Source organism: Protopterus annectens, chromosome 17.part0 (assembly GCF_019279795.1).
Source record: "Protopterus annectens isolate FY-2018-M chromosome 17.part0, PAN1.0, whole genome shotgun sequence".
NCBI lineage: Eukaryota > Metazoa > Chordata > Ceratodontiformes > Protopteridae > Protopterus > Protopterus annectens.
The window spans coordinates 44907968-44929129 of NC_056751.1; the positions used below are offsets into that span (position 1 = coordinate 44907968).

General features: G+C 43.3%; 1 protein-coding gene and 1 long non-coding RNA gene across 4 annotated transcripts in view; both read left to right on the forward strand.

The window, feature by feature from the left end:
* The window catches only part of ARHGAP24 (Rho GTPase activating protein 24), a 2476452-nt gene that overhangs the window by 794874 nt on the left and 1660416 nt on the right, over positions 1 to 21162 (forward strand). The window lies entirely within an intron of this gene.
* LOC122791247 lies at positions 9687 to 10580 on the forward strand. The gene is made up of 3 exons (XR_006363118.1): positions 9687 to 9861; positions 10165 to 10198; positions 10324 to 10580. It is a non-coding gene; the product is annotated as an uncharacterized LOC122791247 (long non-coding RNA).

A 21162-nucleotide genomic window follows, 5' to 3' on the forward strand; every position in this document is an offset into this window, starting at 1 on the left:
TTCTATTAAAACAATCCAAATGGTATCGATATCCACCTCCAATGGACCAAGCAAAACATGAAAGTTTTAAAGGTGTCCAAGTTCCAGTCCAACTGCACCACTTCTATTAAAACAATCCAAATGGTATCGATATCCACCTTCAATGGACCAAGCAAAACATGAAAGTTTTAAAAAGTGTCCAATAGTTCCAGTCCATGTTTGTTAAACAAACTGAGAAGGTCTTTGTGAACCAAAGAATTCTCAATACGACCAGTGGGGTATTGCCACGATCTGAGGTGCTTTGGCACAATTCCTTCGTTGACACACTCTTTGAAGTATATTATTTCTAATTGCAATTTTTTATATTTCATAAGCTTCAAGTCAAAATTCTTTAACCAATCTACCAAACTTGATGGCCCCACCTCTGTTGTGGCATTAGTTGTTACCGGGGATGGACCACTCCCTTCTTGTAAGTTTGGTACTTCGTTGAGCCAATTTTTCAGTTCAGGCCACGAAGGTCCTGAAGAGCCTTCTGTACTGGTTAGTGGACTTGGACATTCATCCTGGACCACCGAATTTATGGAATTCAATCCCGTTGGTGTTGGGTGTATGCTCACTTCCAATAATGTGTCTGGTGAATTACTCAAATTATTCCTTGGGGCAAGCTCGTTGTTGGGTGGTTGAATGATGTTTCCCCAGTTAAACGGTCCATCCTGACCGTCAATGCTTCTATTTGTTTAGATAAACGCCCGACCAGCATTGTTAATGCTCCTAGCCCTTCGTCCTCAGGTGAGGACGGCAGTGCAACAGTGTCAGGGCTGTGTTCCATGTCCCAATACCAAAACAAACTGGTAAGAAATCCAAACACAAAAAACAAACTAGAAAAAAAACTGAAACAAATGAACATGCCCTCACTGCACCACTTCTATTAAAACAATCCAAATGGTATCGATATCCACCTTCAATGGACCAAGCAAAACATGAAAGTTTTAAAAAGTGTCCAATAGTTCCAGTCCATGTTTGTTAAACAAACTGAGAAGGTCTTTGTGAAACAAAGAATTCTCAATAAGACCAGTGGGGTATTGCCACGATCTGAGGCCCTTCGGCACAATTCCTTCGTTGACACACTCTTTGAAGTATGTTATTTCTAATTGCAATTTTTTATATTTCATAAGCTTCAAGTCAAAATTCTTTAAATAATCTACCAAACTTGATGGCCCCTCCTCTGTTGTGGCATTAGTTGTTACCGGGGATGGACCACTCCCTTCTTGTAAGTTTGGTACAGAATTGTGAGAGATGGGAAAATAGTGGAACAGGTTAACAGCTTCAAGTATCTGGGAAGGGGGGTTGATGAGAAGGGAAGTCTGAATGAGGAGGTCAAATCTAGAATCAGAGGGTCTGCAGCCAACTGGCATAGAATGGCAGGTGTAGTATGTGACAGAATAATGCCAAAGAAGCTTAAAAGTAAGGTGTACAAAACAGTGTTGAGACCAGTACTACTGTATGGTAATGGTGCAGAAACATGAACAGTAAAGGCAGATTGGATGAGGAAGCCAGAGGTGATGGAGATGAAGTACCTGAGAAGGGTGGTAGGACGTAAACTGTGGGACAGAAGAAGAAATGAAGACATAGGAGCAGGAGCCAAAGTATCCAATTGTAGAAAAGTTCAAATTGAACAGATTACAGTGTTATGGGCAATGTGCAGAAAAGTAGAAGACAACTTGGTGAAGAAGATTTGGGACAGACAAGAAGAAGGCAAGAGAAAACAAGGGCACTCAGCAAAGAGGTGGATGGATTGCATAAGAGAAGATATATGACAGTCAACTATGAGTGTTGAAAAAGACAGGAGAGTGACATTGAATAGAGAGATTGCAACAGCTGACACAACACCACAACCCCATGAAGAAAATGTGAAAAGGGGATTTATGTTGATGATGATGTTGATTTTGATGATGACATTCTTACCACCATTGAGTATTTAGGCATTTCTTTACTGGTCAGTGGTCTAATGAAAATGAATTAAATAGATCCTAGGTTCCTAAGCCTTATCCCTAGTGTAACCAGCTCCCTGTCTGTTTCTTCCCATTCTAGCCTGGCATCAGTCCCCTGCTCTCCACACTGTCCTCTGTTCCTCTCACTGGTACTCTCCCATTCCTTTCCTGAAAAAAATACTTTGCAAAAGTATTCATTTTCCTGTCTTTCGTGATCTCTCATTCTATCATTAATCAGTCTTGTATGGTCCTTCCCTTCCTACCCTTTTTCTGGTGCATATCAAAAATTTACTGTTGCCTTTCTTTCAACTCCTCTCTTTACTGTCCTTATCTCTTTTGTCTCACTATTCTTAGCCACCTTCCACTCTGCCTTCTGTACTTCTTGTATGCATGTTTGTTTTTCTAATCACTTGCTTTACGTTCCTATGGAATTACATTAGCCTGTTCTTCATCTTCTCTTCTTTTGCTCCTTCTTCAGAATCTTCCCATACAAGAAACTATTCTGTTTCTCTCCCAATCCTATGGTTTGATTCCATCAGTTTGGATTCACGTCTGTACTTTACACTTTAACCTCTCCTTGACGCAGCATAATTCTCATCCCTAACATGTCGCACCTTTATTTGTGTGTGAGTATGCTTTTAGTCTTCGACACTGTGTACTACACATAAGCAGGATCAGCCGTGGTTAATGGCATTGTCACCTTCAAAAACCCGAAAACCCTCTGCCTTGTTAAGATTCACATTTAAAATTGTATCCTTGCTTGTATAGTCTTAGAGCAGGTGGCTCAACCCCCCCCCCCCGAGTACAATAATTCAGTCAATTTCTGCTTCCTTTCACCCCTAAAGCTTAGAATATCTCAGTCTGCTCCTGAAGGATTCATATCCACCCTGAATACAATCTCCTTCCTCCTACCCTGCTCCTTTATTCTCTTCCCCACTATGTCACCTCCCTGTCTTGAAGTTTCTGGAGCCACTACATTGCATACCATCCTCTAGCACATCTCACTTCTCTATCTTAACCAACAGGTTGCTTGATCTGTGTTTTGTCCCTGATAGCTCCATTACCCCTTCAAAGGTAAAATTCCTTCCCCTCTCTACCCACATATTTGATACACTGACTTGTATACATCAGCATCACCCCATCTTGGCGCCCCTTTCTGTCATTTCTAAATAAACAACAAAGTGGAACCTTTGTGTCGAAACCCCATGTTCTCATTGATCCATGCTTCTGTAACAGCCTTCTACATCATTACTTGCAACTCTATCCCATATTTGTACCCCAACTCCATTCATTATGTGTAATACTACCCAGCTGCACTCAGGCCATCCTCGTCTATTTGCCAGCTATGTACTATGTCTGTTTTTCTGTATGCCTACAATATGTCTGTGTAGTGCCCTCTTCTGCTAGGATAATACCCCCTTCAAGTATACCCGCCTTTGGTACTAGAAGATTGTAAGGCTGTAGGTTCCATTACCACTCCAATTGATTGAATACATTTTTGAATCACTCCCACTATACTGCAGCGTTGGGGGGGGGGGTTCTACACTCCTGAGTGTGCCTTTCTTTGGATGAGAGAATAAACCAATGTCCCATCTGCTTCAGCTCATTGCTGGTCAGGTAGCTGTAAAAGTTTCCATACCATTTATGGCAAAAAGAGCAGGGAAAGTTCTTCTAATAGTATAAATATCTCCCAGGATCTCCCCTGAAAACAGGCAACTTGCCTAGTGGGACTAACCTCATCAACAAAAGATAAATAAAAAAATAAATAAATAAGTACATGCAATCTTTATTTAAAAGTATAATTGTAGATTTTAATTATTGTTATTCCAGCTATGCAGTGGAGCCGGAAGCTGTTGAAGACTGGGGCGGAGGGTGAGGCGGGCACTTAGTGATCTAAAAAAGGCAATTTTTTAAAACTATTTACTACCAGAACATAGGCACAAAATCAGCAGGCATGGCAGACACACACACTCATACACACACACACACACACACACACACACATCTCAAGTTCAGAAACCAGAAATACCTTGTTAAAAATGTCTAGAGTACATGCTGAAGTGAGACTTGTTCTCAATAACTGGTTCAAGGTCATAGTGAGGCTGAAGAAAGCAAATCTGCTTTTAGTCAGTACACTTTTCAGTGATGGTGTGTTTTTAGAATTTCAGTCAGTCTGATAATGTCTATATGCTACAGCTATACTGTAAGTTTAAGAATTAGCCATTCTGTTAGCCTTATTTTCTGTCCATTTTAATACATAACATTGTTGTTTTTTGTTCCTTCTGTTAATTATTTTTTTCTATATTCATTGCTGCAGTACATCAGAAATAACTGCCAAAATAAACAACACAAAATATGACAACTAGAAACCAAATATTTCTTATACACAGATGAAAAGAATTAATCCCTGGAAGAACAAAAGCATTGACTAGTGCTACCACTTTAAGGAAGATTGATTCCTACAGCTTCTGCTAAGGCATGACACTAATAAATCCAGAAAAGACAATAGAACCCCTGAGTAACATAGAAAATGCTCAAGTCTTCCTTACTTGGATGGGAATGATGTCACACATCTGTTTAGCACTAATAGTCAAGAAGTTCATTGTGTGATGAAGCATGCAGCTAAAAAGGCACTTGGAATGTGTTTGTCATTTGGGGTGAGGGAGCTGTTAAATTAATCTAAAAAGTGCAGCCAAATGTGGGACATAGTTATTTTAGGGCTATTTATTGCAGGGGGGGGGATTAATGCAGATTACCAAAATTGGGACAGCAAGCATCTGAGACCTGAATAAGAACTGATAAATTAATGGGTGAACTGAAAACTCAGAAAGAGCTAAAACTGTGATATAAGGCTTACATGCCAGATTAATTACTTTCAGGAGTTCTCAAAGAGACAACAGATGTTATAAATTACCCTTGTTTTACTTATCTAAAGAGTCCTTAAGGTATGGAGTAGCTCCTACTACAAAGGAAGGCACAGGTGATACTATCTTTTAAAAAAGAAATAGGAAGGCTCTTGAAAATTACAAGCATGTAAGCTTGACTTCTGTGATTTGTGGGACACCAGAAAGGGCTTTACAAAGGAAGTTTGAAAATATTTCTACATATACCTCCATTCGCACACTCTGACAGTACCTTCACAAGCAGCAGAAATACCTCCGTTTGGAAAAAGCTGAAGCATCAGTTAGAAAGCAGACTCTGTTCGTATACTCCAACCCAACAATACCTTCACAAGCAAGCAGCAGCCAACTCCATTCTGTTTCCTTCCCAAACTTTACGCACTCGCAGCCGTTCATTCAAACAGCCAGCTGGAGCTGACATCGCGCACGTGATGACATCAACTCAAAAGCACGAAAGAAAATTGAAAAACAAAATCGGGAATGAAGGTATGGTTGTGAGGTATGCTTGCAACTATAAAAGTGGGGGGCTGCCCCTACCCATCGCTCTATGATTCCGGCACCCATGCAGCTATGAGTATCACAGCCCTTTCTAAACATAACCGGAGCCTGTCCTAATATAGAGGTACGCTGCCTGCCAGACCTGTGCTCATCCATTTGCTAGCAGCGCTGCCACACACATTTATAATACTCCCTAAAAATGTCCTTTCCCAGCATGCTAATTTGCCAACTCTGTGACAGCACATACATTTCATATTGGGTAAAAAGCAGGAGAGGAGCTTTTCATACTATTGTATGAAAATATTAGTGTTTTTATTATTTTGAGGTCAGTAAAGGAGGAGTAATTATCATTTTAAAAGACATCCTGGATTTACTTTGCTAAATAATCATATCAAAGAAATGGCTGCCATAATTTTGTTTTCACTATAGCTGTACTGATCTATGCATTGATGATGCTACCAGAATCATTCTGTGACTAATTATGGAATTATCACAGCTGTGCTGATTAACAGGAAGTTTTTAAGTTTTTTTTTAATATTAAGTAGGCATTGTTTTATAATTTAATATACCATTCATCAAACTGTCTGTGATGATGCTGTCTCTCAGGAGCTTTCTTCGGTGCCTAATTCTTTCAATCATATTTTCATTGGTTTTTAATAGATACACCTGCCAAAACAATGGCTTTTTAATGGAAGTATTATCAGCCTTAAAAAAGGGTGTGCACAGTTTTCAGACAAAAGTCCTAGTGTGCTAAGACTGGCAGCAGCTTGATGTAGAAATTGCCTGATGAAAAACCGATTAGTCCAAAAGCTAGCTTTTTTGTAGGTTGTTGAAGTGTATGTCATTGTTTTATTTCATTTCTCTAATAAAGAAAAACATTATCCATGAAGGTGCCCAGTAGTAATTCTCCATGAATTTTTCAAGCAATTTGATGCAGATAAATCAATATTTGTATTAAGAATCAAAAGGTCAAGCTCTACGCAGATATTATAAACTACAGTCAACTAAGACTGAACAAGATTCTGGTTTTGTCTTCAAATAAAATACATTTCAGAAACTGTCTGCACGTGCTGTTCCCCCCTCTCTCTCTGCAAGAAATCTGGACAAAGCCAGAAAGAATAGGGGACAAAGCCCCCAAAATAGGGACAGAATTTAAATATTGCTCCTATAAACAGAAAGTTGCTAGAATAACAGGTTTTACATAATTATGTATTTTCTTTAGGATATAAAGTCTGAAACTCAAATGTCTGTCATTACTTAGTGTTATTTATTGATTTCAGTCTTTAATGATTTCCTAGAAAACCACAGCTTTTGTGAGGAATAGACCAAAAATATGAGGCAAAAATCTGCACATTCTGCAAAAATCTGTACAGTTCAGAGGTATGACTCCTGTTACAATAAACAAGCATTTAACCTCTCAGCAGTTATTAACTTAGGAGTTACAAAAGTTACAATGAAGTCCTGCATGAAATCATCATTCAAGAGTATATGTGTACTCATTTGAAAAGATAGCTAGAGGGATAAAGTTAGTGGATTGATTGACTTTCATACGTAGATCATCTGTCTTATCAGCAATGATTTTTTTACTTTTTGCAAGATTCTCAAGGTTTGCAAATGGATTGTTAAAACTACTGCATAATACAGATGCAGGGAAATTAAGAGTATATCAGGGTACAGGACATAGGGAAATGAAGAGAATACCAGGGTACAGGACATAGGGAAATGAAGAGAATACCAGGGTACAGGACACAGGGAAATGAAGAGAATACCAGGGTACAGGACATAGGGAAATGAAGAGAATACCAGGGTACAGGACACAGGGAAATGAAGAGAATACCAGGGTACAGGACCCAGGGAAATGAAGAGAATACCAGGGTACAGGACATAGGGAAATGAAGAGAATACCAGGTACAGGACATAGGGAAATAAAGAGAATACCAGGTACAGGACATAGGGAAATGAAGAGAATACCAGGTACAGGACACAGGGAAATGAAGAGAATACCAGGGTACAGGACACAAAGAAATGAAGAGAATACCACGGTACAGGACATAGGGAAATGAAGAGAGTACCAGGGTACAGCAGGTACAGGACACAGGGAAATGAAGAGAATACCAGGGCACAGGACATAGGGAAATGAAGAGAATACCAGGGTACAGGACACAGGGAAATGAAGAGAATACCAGGGTACAGGACACAGGGAAATGAAGAGAATACCAGGGTACAGGACATAGGGAAATGAAGAGAATACCAGGTACAAGACGTAGGGAAATGAAGAGAATACCAGGGTACAGGACATAGGGAAATGAAGAGAATACCAGGTACAGGACATAGGGAAATGAAGAGAATACCAGGTACAGGACACAGGGAAATGAAGAGAATACCAGGGTACAGGACACAGGGAAATGAAGAGAATACCAGGTACAGGACACAGGGAAATGAAGAGAATACCAGGGTACAGGACATAGGGAAATGAAGAGAATACCAGGGTACAGGACATAGGGAAATGAAGAGAACACCAGGGTACAGGACACAGGGAAATGAAGAGAATACCAGGGTACAGGACACAGGGAAATGAAGAGAATACCAGGGTACAGGACACAGGGAAATGAAGAGAATACCAGGTACAGGACATAGGGAAATGAAGAGAATACCAGGGTACAGGACATAGGGAAATGAAGAGAATACCAGGTACAGGACACAGGGAAATGAAGAGAATACCAGGGTACAGGACATAGGGAAATGAAGAGAATACCAGGGTACAGGACATAAGAAATGAAGAGAATACCAGGGTACAGGACACAGGGAAATGAAGAGAATACCAGGGTACAGGACACAGGGAAATGAAGAGAATACCAGGTACAGGACACAGGGAAATGAAGAGAATACCAGGTACAGGACACAGGGAAATGAAGAGAATACCAGGGTACAGGACATAGGGAAATGAAGAGAATACCAGGGTACAGGACACAGGGAAATGAAGAGAATACCAGGTACAGGACACAGGAAATGAAGAGAATACCAGGGTACAGGACACAGGGAAATGAAGAGAATACCAGGGTGCAGGACACAGGCAAATGAAGAGAATACCAGGTACAGGACACAGGGAAATGAAGAGAATACCAGGAACAGGACATATGGAAATGAAGAGAATACCAGGGTACAGGACACAGGGAAATGAAGAGAATACCAGGGTACAGGACACAGGGAAATGAAGAGAATACCAGGTACAGGACACAGGGAAATGAAGAGAATACCAGGGTACAGGACACAGGGAAATGAAGAGAATACCAGGGTACAGGACACAGGGAAATGAAGAGAATACCAGGAACAGGACATATGGAAATGAAGAGAACACCAGGGTGAAGGACACAGGCACATGAAGAGAATACCAGGTACAGGACACAATGAAATGAAGAGAATATCAGGAACAGGACACAGGGAAATTAAGAGAATACCAGGCACAGGACACAGGAAATGAAGAGAATACCAGGTACAGGACACAGGAAATGAAGAGAATACCAGGTACAGGCCACAGGAAATGAAGAGAATACCAGGGTACAGGACATAGCGAAATAAAGAGAATACCAGGGCACAGGACACAGGGAAATGAAGAGAATACCAGGGTACAGGACACAGGGAAATGAAGAGAATACCAGGTACAGGACACAGGGAAATGAAGAGAATACCAGGGTACAGGACACAGGGAAATGAAGAGAATACCAGGTACAGGACACAGGGAAATGAAGAGAATACCAGGGTACAGGACACAGGGAAATGAAGAGAATACCAGGTACAGGACACAGGGAAATGAAGAGAATACCAGGGTACAGGACACAGGAAATGAAGAGAATACCAGGGTACAGGACATAGGAAATGAAGAGAATACCAGGCACAGGACACAGGAAATGAAGAGAATACCAGGGTACAGGACACAGGGAAATGAAGAGAATACCAGGTACAGGACACAGGAAATGAAGAGAATACCAGGGTACAGGACACAGGGAAATGAAGAGAATACCAGGGTACAGGACACAGGGAAATGAAGAGAATACCAGGTACAGGACACAGGGAAATGAAGAGAATACCAGGGTACAGGACACAGGGAAATGAAGAGAATACCAGGTACAGGACACAGGGAAATGAAGAGAATACCAGGTACAGGACACAGGGAAATGAAGAGAATACCAGGGTACAGGACATAGCGAAATGAAGAGAATACCAGGTACAGGACACAGGGAAATGAAGAGAATACCAGGTACAGGACATAGGGAAATGAAGAGAATACCAGGGTACAGGACACAGGGAAATGAAGAGAATACCAGGGTACAGGACACAGGGAAATGAAGAGAATACCAGGTACAGGACATAGGGAAATGAAGAGAATACCAGGGTACAGGACATAGCGAAATGAAGAGAATACAAGGTACAGGACACAGGGAAATGAAGAGAATACCAGGTACAGGACACAGGGAAATGAAGAGAATACCAGGGTACAGGACACAGGGAAATGAAGAGAATACCAGGTACAGGACACAGGGAAATGAAGAGAATACCAGGTACAGAACACACGGAAAAGAAGAGAACACCAGGGCACAGGACATAGGGAAATGAAGAGAATACCCGGCTACAGGACACAGAGAAATGAAGAGAATACCAGGGTACAGGACACACGGAAATGAAGAGAACACCAGGGCACAGGACATAGGGAAATGAAGAGAATACCAGGCTACAGGACACAGAGAAATGAAGAGAATACCAGGTATACGACGTAGGGAAATGAAGAGAATACCCAGGTACAGGACACAGGGAAATGAAGAGAATACCAGGGTACAGGAAATGAAGAGAATACCAGGCACAGGACACAGGAAATGAAGAGAATACCAGGCTACAGGACACAGAGAAATGAAGAGAATACCAGGTATACGACGTAGGGAAATGAAGAGAATACCCAGGTACAGGACACAGGGAAATGAAGAGAACACCAGGGTACAGGACACAGGAAAATGAAGAGAATACCAGGTACAGGACATAGGGAAATGAAGAGAATACCAGGGTACAGGACATAGGGAAATGAAGAGAATACCAGGAACAGGACATATGGAAATGAAGAGAACACCAGGGTACAGGACACAGGGAAATGAAGAGAATACCAGGGTGCAGGACACAGGCAAATGAAGAGAATACCAGGTACAGGACACAGGGAAATGAAGAGAATATCAGGAACAGGACACAGGGAAATGAAGAGAATACCAGGCTACAGGACACAGAGAAATGAAGAGAATACCAGGTACAGGACACAGGGAAATGAAGAGAATACCAGGTACAGGACACAGGGAAATGAAGAGAATACCAGGGTACAGGACACAGGGAAATGAAGAGAATACCAGGGTACAGGACACAGGGAAATGAAGAGAATACCAGGGTACAGGACACAGGGAAATGAAGAGAATACCAGGTACAGGACACAGGGAAATGAAGAGAATACCAGGGTACAGGACACAGGAAATGAAGAGAATACCAGGGTACAGGACACACGGAAATTAAGAGAATACCAGGCACAGGACACAGGAAATGAAGAGAATACCAGGTGCAGGACACAGGCAAATGAAGAGAATACCAGGTACAGGTCACAATGAAATGAAGAGAATATCAGGAACAGGACACAGGGAAATTAAGAGAATAGCTGGGTACAGGACATAGGGAAATGAAGAGAATACCAGGTACAGGACACAGGGAAATGAAGAGAATACCAGGACACAGGAAATGAAGAGAATACCAGGGCACAGGACACAGGAAATGAAGAGAATACCAGGCAACAGGACAGGAAATGAAGAGAATACCAGGAACAGGACTTATGGAAATGAAGAGAACACCAGGGTACAGGACACAGGGAAAGGAAGAGAATACCAGGGTACAGGACCCATGGAAATGAAGAGAATACCAGGTACAGGACACAGAAAAATGAAGAGAATACCAGGGAACAGGACACAGTGAAATGAAGAGAATACCAGGGTGCAGGACACAGGCAAATGAAGAGAATACCAGGTACAGGACACAGGGAAATGAAGAGAATATCAGGAACAGGACACAGGGAAATGAAGAGAATACCAGGTACAGGACACAGGGAAATGAAGAGAATACCAGGAACAGGACATATGGAAATGAAGAGAACCCCAGGGTGCAGGACACAGGCAAAAGAAGAGAATACCAGGTACAGGACACAGGGAAATGAAGAGAATACCAGGTACAGGACACAGGGAAATGAAGAGAATACCAGGTACAGGACACAGGAAAATGAAGAGAATACCAGGGTACAGGACACAGGGAAATGAAGAGAATACCAGGTACAGGACACAGGGAAATGAAGAGAATACCAGGGTACAGGACATAGGGAAATGAAGAGAATACCAGGTACAGGACACAGGGAAATGAAGAGAATACCAGGGTACAGGACACAGGGAAATGAAGAGAATACCAGGTACAGGACACAGGGAAATGAAGAGAATACCAGGGTGCAGGACACAGGAAAATGAAGAGAATACCAGGTACAGGACACAGGGAAATGAAGAGAATACCAGGAACAGGACATATGGAAATGAAGAGAACACCAGGGTGAAGGACACAGGCACATGAAGAGAATACCAGGTACAGGACACAATGAAATGAAGAGAATATCAGGAACAGGACACAGGGAAATTAAGAGAATAGCTGGGTACAGGACATAGGGAAATGAAGAGAATACCAGGTACAGGACACAGGGAAATGAAGAGAACACCAGAGTACAGGACACAGGAAATGAAGAGAATACCAGGTACAGGACACAGGGAAATGAAGAGAACACCAGAGTACAGGACACAGGGAAATGAAGAGAATACCAGGTACAGGACACAGGGAAATGAAGAGAATACCAGGGTACAGGACATAGGGAAATGAAGAGAATACCAGGCACAGGACACAGGGAAATGAAGAGAATACCAGGGCACAGGACACAGGAAATGAAGAGAATACCAGGCACAGGACACAGGAAATGAAGAGAATACCAGGCACAGGACACAGGAAATGAAGAGAATACCAGGCACAGGACACAGGAAATGAAGAGAATACCAGGCACAGGACACAGGAAATGAAGAGAATCACCAGGCACAGGACAGGGAAATGAAGAGAATACCAGGGCACAGGACACAGGAAATGAAGAGAATACCAGGCACAGGACACAGGAAATGAAGAGAATACCAGGTACAGGACACAGGAAATGAAGAGAATACCAGGGCACAGGACACAGGAAATGAAGAGAATAACAGGGCTCAGAACACCGGGAAATGCAGAGAATACCAGCGTACAGGACACAGGAAATGAAGAGAATACCAGGGCACAGGACACAGGAAATGAAGAGAATACCAGGTACAGGACACAGGGAAATGAAGAGAATACCAGGGTTCAGAACATAGGGAAATGAAGAGAATACCAGGCTACAGGATACAGAAAAATGAAGAGAATACCAGGTACAGGACACAGGGAAATGAAGAGAATACCAGGTACAGGACACAGGGAAATGAAGAGAATACCAGGGCACAGGACACAGGAAATGAAGAGAATACCAGGGTACAGGACAGAGGGAAATGAAGAGAATACCAGGTACAGGACACAGGGAAATGAAGAGAATACCAGGGTACAGGACAGAGGGAAATGAAGAGAATACCAGGTACAGGACACAGGAAATGAAGAGAATACCAGGCACAGGACAGGAAATGAAGAGAATACCAGGCACAGGACACAGGAAATGAAGAGAATACCAGGTACAGGACACAGGAAATGAAGAGAATACCAGGAACAGGACATATGGAAATGAAGAGAACACCAGGGTGAAGGACACAGGCACATGAAGAGAATACCAGGTACAGGTCACAATGAAATGAAGAGAATATCAGGAACAGGACACAGGGAAATGAAGAGAATACCAGGTACAGGACACAGGGAAATGAAGAGACAGGACACAGGAAATGAAGAGAATACCAGGACACAGGAAATGAAGAGTATACCAGGCTACAGGACACAGGCACATGAAGAGAATACCAGGTACAGGACACAATGAAATGAAGAGAATATCAGGAACAGGACACAGGGAAATTAAGAGAATAGCTGGGTACAGGACATAGGGAAATGAAGAGAATACCAGGGTACAGGACACAGGGAAATGAAGAGAATACCAGGGTACAGGACACAGGGAAATGAAGAGAATACCAGGGTACAGGACACAGGGAAATGAAGAGAATACCAGGGTACAGGACACAGGGAAATGAAGAGAATACCAGGTACAGGACACAGGGAAATGAAGAGAATACCAGGGTACAGGACATAAGAAATGAAGAGAATACCAGGGTACAGGACACAGGGAAATGAAGAGAATACCAGGGTACAGGACACAGGGAAATGAAGAGAATACCAGGGTACAGGACACAGGGAAATGAAGAGAATACCAGGGTACAGGACACAGGGAAATGAAGAGAATACCAAGGCACAGGACATAGTGAAATGAAGACAATACTAGGGTACAGGACACAGGAAATGAAGAGAATACCAGGGCACAGGACACAGGAAATGAAGAGAATACCAGGCACAGGACACAGGAAATGAAGAGAATACCAGGTACAGGACACAGGAAATGAAGAGAATACCAGGTACAGGACACAGGAAATGAAGAGAATACCAGGCACAGGACACAGGAAATGAAGAGAATACCAGGCACAGGACACAGGAAATGAAGACAATACCAGGTACAGGACACATGGAAATGAAGAGAATACCAGGGTACAGGACACAGGGAAATGAAGAGAATACCAGGGTACAGGACACAGGGAAATGAAGAGAATACCAGGGTACAGGACACAGGGAAATGAAGAGAATACCAGGCACAGGACACACGGAAATGAAGAGAATACCAGGCACAGGACACAGGAAATGAAGAGAATACCAGGGTACAGGACACAGGAAATGAAGAGAATACCAGGCACAGGACACAGGGAAATGAAGAGAATACCAGGCACAGGACACAGGCACATGAAGAGAATACCAGGTACAGGACACAATGAAATGAAGAGAATATCAGGTACAGGACACAGGGAAATTAAGAGAATACCAGGTACAGGACACAGGGAAATGAAGAGAATACCAGGGTACAGGACATAGGGAAATGAAGAGAATACCAGGTACAGGACATAGGGAAATGAAGAGAATACCAGGTACAGGACACAGGAAATGAAGAGAATACCAGGCACAGGACACAGGGAAATGAAGAGAATACCAGGCACAGGACACAGGAAATGAAGAGAATACCAGGCACAGGACACAGGAAATGAAGAGAATACCAGGCACAGGACACAGGAAATGAAGAGAATACCAGGTACAGGACACAGGAAATGAAGAGAATACCAGGGCACAGGACACAGGGAAATGAAGAGAATACCAGGGCACAGGACACAGGAAATGAAGAGAATACCAGGGTACAGGACACAGGGAAATGAAGAGAATACCAGGGTACAGGACACAGGGGCATGAAGAGAATACCAGGAACAGGACACAGGGAAATGGAGAGAATACCAGGGTAGAGGACGCAAGGAAATGAAGAGAACACCAGGCACAGGACACAGGGAAATTAAGAGCATAGCTGGGTACAGGACCTACCGAAATGAAGACAATACCAGGTACAGGACACATGAAATGAAGAGAATACCAGGCACAGGACACAGGGAAATGAAGAGAATACCAGGGTACAGGACACAGGGAAATGAAGAGAATACCAGGGTACAGGACACAGGGAAATGAAGAGAATACCAGGTACAGGACATAGGGAAATAAAGAGAATACCAGGTACAGGACATAGGGAAATGAAGAGAATACCAGGTACAGGACACAGGGAAATGAAGAGAATACCAGGGTACAGGACACAGGGAAATGAAGAGAATACCAGGTACAGGACACAGGGAAATGAAGAGAATACCAGGGTACAGGACACAGGGAAATGAAGAGAATACCAGGTACAGGACACAGGGAAATGAAGAGAATACCAGGGTACAGGACATAGCGAAATGAAGAGAATACCAGGGTACAGGACACAGGGAAATGAAGAGAATACCAGGTACAGGACACAGGGAAATGAAGAGAATACCAGGTACAGGACACTAGGAAATGAAGAGAATGCCAGGTACAGGACATAGGGAAATGAAGAGAATACCAGGTACAGGACATAGGGAAATGAAGAGAATACCAGGTACAGGACACAGTGAAATGAAGAGAATACCAGGCACAGGACACAGGAAATGAAGAGAATACCAGGTACAGGACACAGGAAATGAAGAGAATACCAGGGCACAGGACACAGGAAATGAAGAGAATACCAGGACACAGGAAATGAAGAGAATACCAGGTACAGGACACAGGAAATGAAGAGAATACCAGGGCACAGGACACAGGAAATGAAGAGAATACCAGGCACAGGACACAGGAAATGAAGAGAATACCAGGCACAGGACACAGGAAATGAAGAGAATACCAGGGCACAGGACACAGGAAATGAAGAGAATACCAGGGTACAGGACACAGGAAATGAAGAGAATACCAGGGTACAGGACACAGGAAATGAAGAGAATACCAGGCACAGGACACAGGAAATGAAGAGAATACCAGGGCACAGGACACAGGGAAATGAAGAGAATACCAGGGTACAGGACACAGGAAATGAAGAGAATACCAGGTACAGGACACAGGAAATGAAGAGAATACCAGGGTACAGGACACAGGAAATGAAGAGAATACCAGGCACAGGACACAGGAAATGAAGAGAATACCAGGGTTTGGTGCACAGGAAATGAAGAGAATACCAGGTACAGGACACAGGAAATGAAGAGAATACCAGGGTACAGGACACAGGAAATGAAGAGAATACCAGGCACAGGACACAGGAAATGAAGAGAATACCAGGGTACAGGACACAGGAAATGAAGAGAATACCAGGGCACAGGACACAGGAAATGAAGAGAATACCAGGGTACAGGACACAGGGAAATGAAGAGAATACCAGGGCACAGGACACAGGAAATGAAGAGAATACCAGGCACAGGACACAGGGAAATGAAGAGAATACCAGGTACAGGACACAGGAAATGAAGAGAATACCAGGGCACAGGACACAGGAAATGAAGAGAATACCAGGGTACAGGACACAGGAAATGAAGAGAATACCAGGGTACAGGACACAGGAAATGAAGAGAATACCAGGCACAGGACACAGGAAATGAAGAGAATATCAGGGTACAGGACACAGGAAATGAAGAGAATAACAGGTACAGCACACAGGGAAATGAAGAGAATACCAGGGTACAGGACATAGGGAAATGAAGAGAATACCAGGCACAGGACACAGGAAATGAAGAGAATACCAGGTACAGGACACAGGAAATGAAGAGAATACCAGGCACAGGACACAGGAAATGAAGAGAATACCAGGGTACAGGACACAGGAAATGAAGAGAATACCAGGCACAGGACACAGGAAATGAAGAGAATACCAGGCAGGACACAGGGAAATGAAGAGAATACCAGGCACAGGACACAGGAAATGAAGAGAATACCAGGCACAGGACACAGGAAATGAAGAGAATACCAGGTACAGGACACAGGAAATGAAGAGAATACCAGGTACAGGACACAGGAAATGAAGAGAATACCAGGGCACAGGACACAGGAAATGAAGAGAATACCAGGCACAGGACACAGGAAATGAAGAGAATACCAGGGCACAGGACACAGGAAATGAAGAGAATACCAGGGCACAGGACACAGGAAATGGAAATGAAGAGAATACCAGGTACAGGACACAGGAAATGAAGAGAATACCAGGGTACAGGACACAGGAAATGAAGAGAATACCAGGCACAGGACACAGGAAATGAAGAGAATACCAGGGTACAGGACACAGGAAATGAAGAGAATACCAGGCACAGGACACAGGAAATGAAGAGAATACCAGGTACAGGACACAGGAAATGAAGAGAATATTGGGACACAGGAAATGAAGAGAATACCAGGTACAGGACACAGGAAATGAAGAGAATACCAGGTACAGGACACAGGAAATGAAGAGAATACCAGGTACAGGACACAGGAAATGAAGAGAATACCAGGGTACAGGACACAGGAAATGAAGAGAATACCAGGTACAGGACACAGGGAAATGAAGAGAATACCAGGTACAGGACACTAGGAAATGAAGAGAATGCCAGGGTACAGGAAACCGGAAATGAAGCGAATACCAGGTACAGGACGGAGGGAAATGAAGAGAATGCCAGGTACAGGACACAGGAAATGAAGAGAATACCAGGCACAGGACACAGGAAATGAAGAGAATACCAGGGTACAGGACACAGGAAATGAAGAGAATACCAGGGCACAGGACACAGGGAAATGAAGAGAATACCAGGTACAGGACACTAGGAATTGAAGAGAATGCCAGGGCACAGGACACAGGAAATGAAGAGAATACCAGGTACAGGACACAGGAAATGAAGAGAATACCAGGGCACAGGACACAGGGAAATGAAGAGAATACCAGGGTACAGGACACAGGAAATGAAGAGAATACCAGGCACAGGACACAGGGAAATGAAGAGAATACCAGGCACAGGACACAGGAAATGAAGAGAATACCAGGGTACAGGACACAGGAAATGAAGAGACTACCAGGGCACAGGGCATAGGGTAATGAAGAGAATACCAGGTACAGGACACAGGAAATGAAGAGAATACCAGGCACAGGACACAGGAAATGAAGAGAATACCAGGGTACAGGACACAGGAAATGAAGAGAATACCAGGGCACAGGACACAGGAAATGAAGAGAATACCAGGTACAGGACACGGGGAAATGAAGAGAATATCAGGAACAGGACACAGGGAAATGAAGAGAATACCAGGTACAGGACACAGGGAAATGAAGAGAATACCAGGGTACAGGACACAGGGAAATGAAGAGAATACCAGGGTACAGGACACAGGACACAGGAAATGAAGAGAAGGAAATGAAGAGAATACCAGGTACAGGACACAGGAAATGAAGAATACCAGGCACAGGACACAGGAAATGAAGAGAATACCAGGGTACAGGACACAGGAAATGAAGAGAATACCAGGCACAGGACACAGGAAATGAAGAGAATACCAGGCACAGGACACAGGGAAATGAAGAGAATACCAGGGTACAGGACACAGGGAAATGAAGAGAATACCAGGCACAGGACACAGGAAATGAAGAGAATACCAGGGCACAGGACACAGCGAAATGAAGAGAATACCAGGGCACAGGACATAGGGAAATGAAGAGAATACCAGGGTACAGGACACAGCGAAATGAAGAGAATACCAGGTACAGGACACAAGGAAATGAAGAGAATACCAGGGTACAGGACATAGCGAAATGAAGAGAATACCAGGGTACAGGACACAGGGAAATGAAGAGAATACCAGGCACAGGACACAGGAAATGAAGAGAATACCAGGTACAGGACACAGGAAATGAAGAGAATACCAGGGTACAGGACACAGGGAAATGAAGATAATACCAGGTACAGGACACAAGGAAATGAAGAGAATACCAGGGTACAGGACATAGCGAAATGAAGAGAATACCAGGGTACAGGACACAGGGAAATGAAGAGAATACCAGGTACAGGACACAGGAAATGAAGAGAATACCAGGTACAGGACACAGGAAATGAAGAGAATACCAGGTACAGGACACAGGAAATGAAGAGAATACCAGGGTACAGGACACAGGAAATGAAGAGAATACCAGGTACAGGACACAGGAAATGAAGAGAATACCAGGGTACAGGACACAGGAAATGAAGAGAATACCAGGTACAGGACACAGGAAATGAAGAGAATACCAGGTACAGGACACAGGAAATGAAGAGAATACCAGGTACAGGACACAGGAAATGAAGAGAATACCAGGTACAGGACACAGGAAATGAAGAGAATACCAGGTACAGGACACAGGGAAATGAAGAGAATACCAGGTACAGGACACATGGAAATGAAGAGAATACCAGGTACAGGACACAGGAAATGAAGAGAATACCAGGGTACAGGACACAGGAAATGAAGAGAATACCAGGTACAGGACACAGGAAATGAAGAGAATACCAGGTACAGGACACAGGGAAATGAAGAGAATACCAGGAACAGGACACAGGAAATGAAGAGAATACCAGGGTACAGGACACAGGAAATGAAGAGAATACCAGGGCACAGGACACAGGAAATGAAGAGAATACCAGGACACAGGAAATGAAGAGAATACCAGGGCAGGACAGGAAATGAAGAGAATACCAGGTACAGGACACAGGAAATGAAGAGAATACCAGGGTACAGGACACAGGAAATGAAGAGAATACCAGGTACAGGACACAGGGAAATGAAGAGAATACCAGGGTACAGGACATAGCGAAATGAAGAGAATACAAGGTACAGGACACAGAGAAATGAAGAGAATACCAGGTACAGGACACAGGGAAATGAAGAGAATACCAGGTACAGGACGTATGGAAATGAAGAGAATACCAGGGTACAGGACACAGGGAAATGAAGAGAATACCAGGTACAGGACACACGGAAATGAAGAGAACACCAGGGCACAGGACACAGGAAAATGAAGAGAATACCAGGTACAGGACATAGGGAAATGAAGAGAATACCAGGGTTCAGGACACAGGAAATGAAGAGAATACCAGGTACAGGACACAGGAAATGAAGAGAATACCAGGTACAGGACACAGGAAATGAAGAGAATACCAGGCACAGGACAGGAAATGAAGAGAATACCAGGGCACAGGACACAGGAAATGAAGAGAATACCAGGGTACAGGACACAGGAAATGAAGAGAATACCAGGTACAGGACACAGGAAATGAAGAGAATACCAGGGTACAGGACACAGGAAATGAAGAGAATACCAGGTACAGGACACAGGAAATGAAGAGAATACCAGGTACAGGACACAGGAAATGAAGAGAATACCAGGGTACAGGACACAGGAAATGAAGAGAATACCAGGGTACAGGACACAGGAAATGAAGAGAATACCAGGGTACAGGACACAGGAAATGAAGAGAATACCAGGTACAGGACACAGGAAATGAAGGTACAGGGCATAGGGTAATGAAGAGAATACCAGGAACAGGACATATGGATATGAAGAGAACACCAGGGTACAGGACACAGGGAAATGAAGAGAATACCAGGTACAGGACACAGGGAAATGAAGAGAATACCAGGGTACAGGACACAGGGAAATGAAGAGAATACCAGGTACAGGACACAGGGAAATGAAGAGAATACCAGGGTACAGGACATAGGGAAATGAAGAGAATACCAGGGTACAGGACATAAGAAATGAAGAGAATACCAGGGTACAGGACACAAGGAAATGAAGAGAATACCAGGGTACAGGACATAGCGAAATGAAGAGAATACCAGGGTACAGGACACAGGGAAATGAAGAGAATACCAGGTACAGGACACAGGGAAATGAAGAGAATACCAGGGTACAGGACATAAGAAATGAAGAGAATACCAGGGTACAGGACACAGGGAAATGAAGAGAATACCAGGGTACAGGACACAGGGAAATGAAGAGAATACCAGGGTACAGGACATAGGAAATGAAGAGAATACCAGGGTACAGGACACAGGGAAATGAAGAGAATACCAGGGTACAGGACATAGGGAAATGAAGA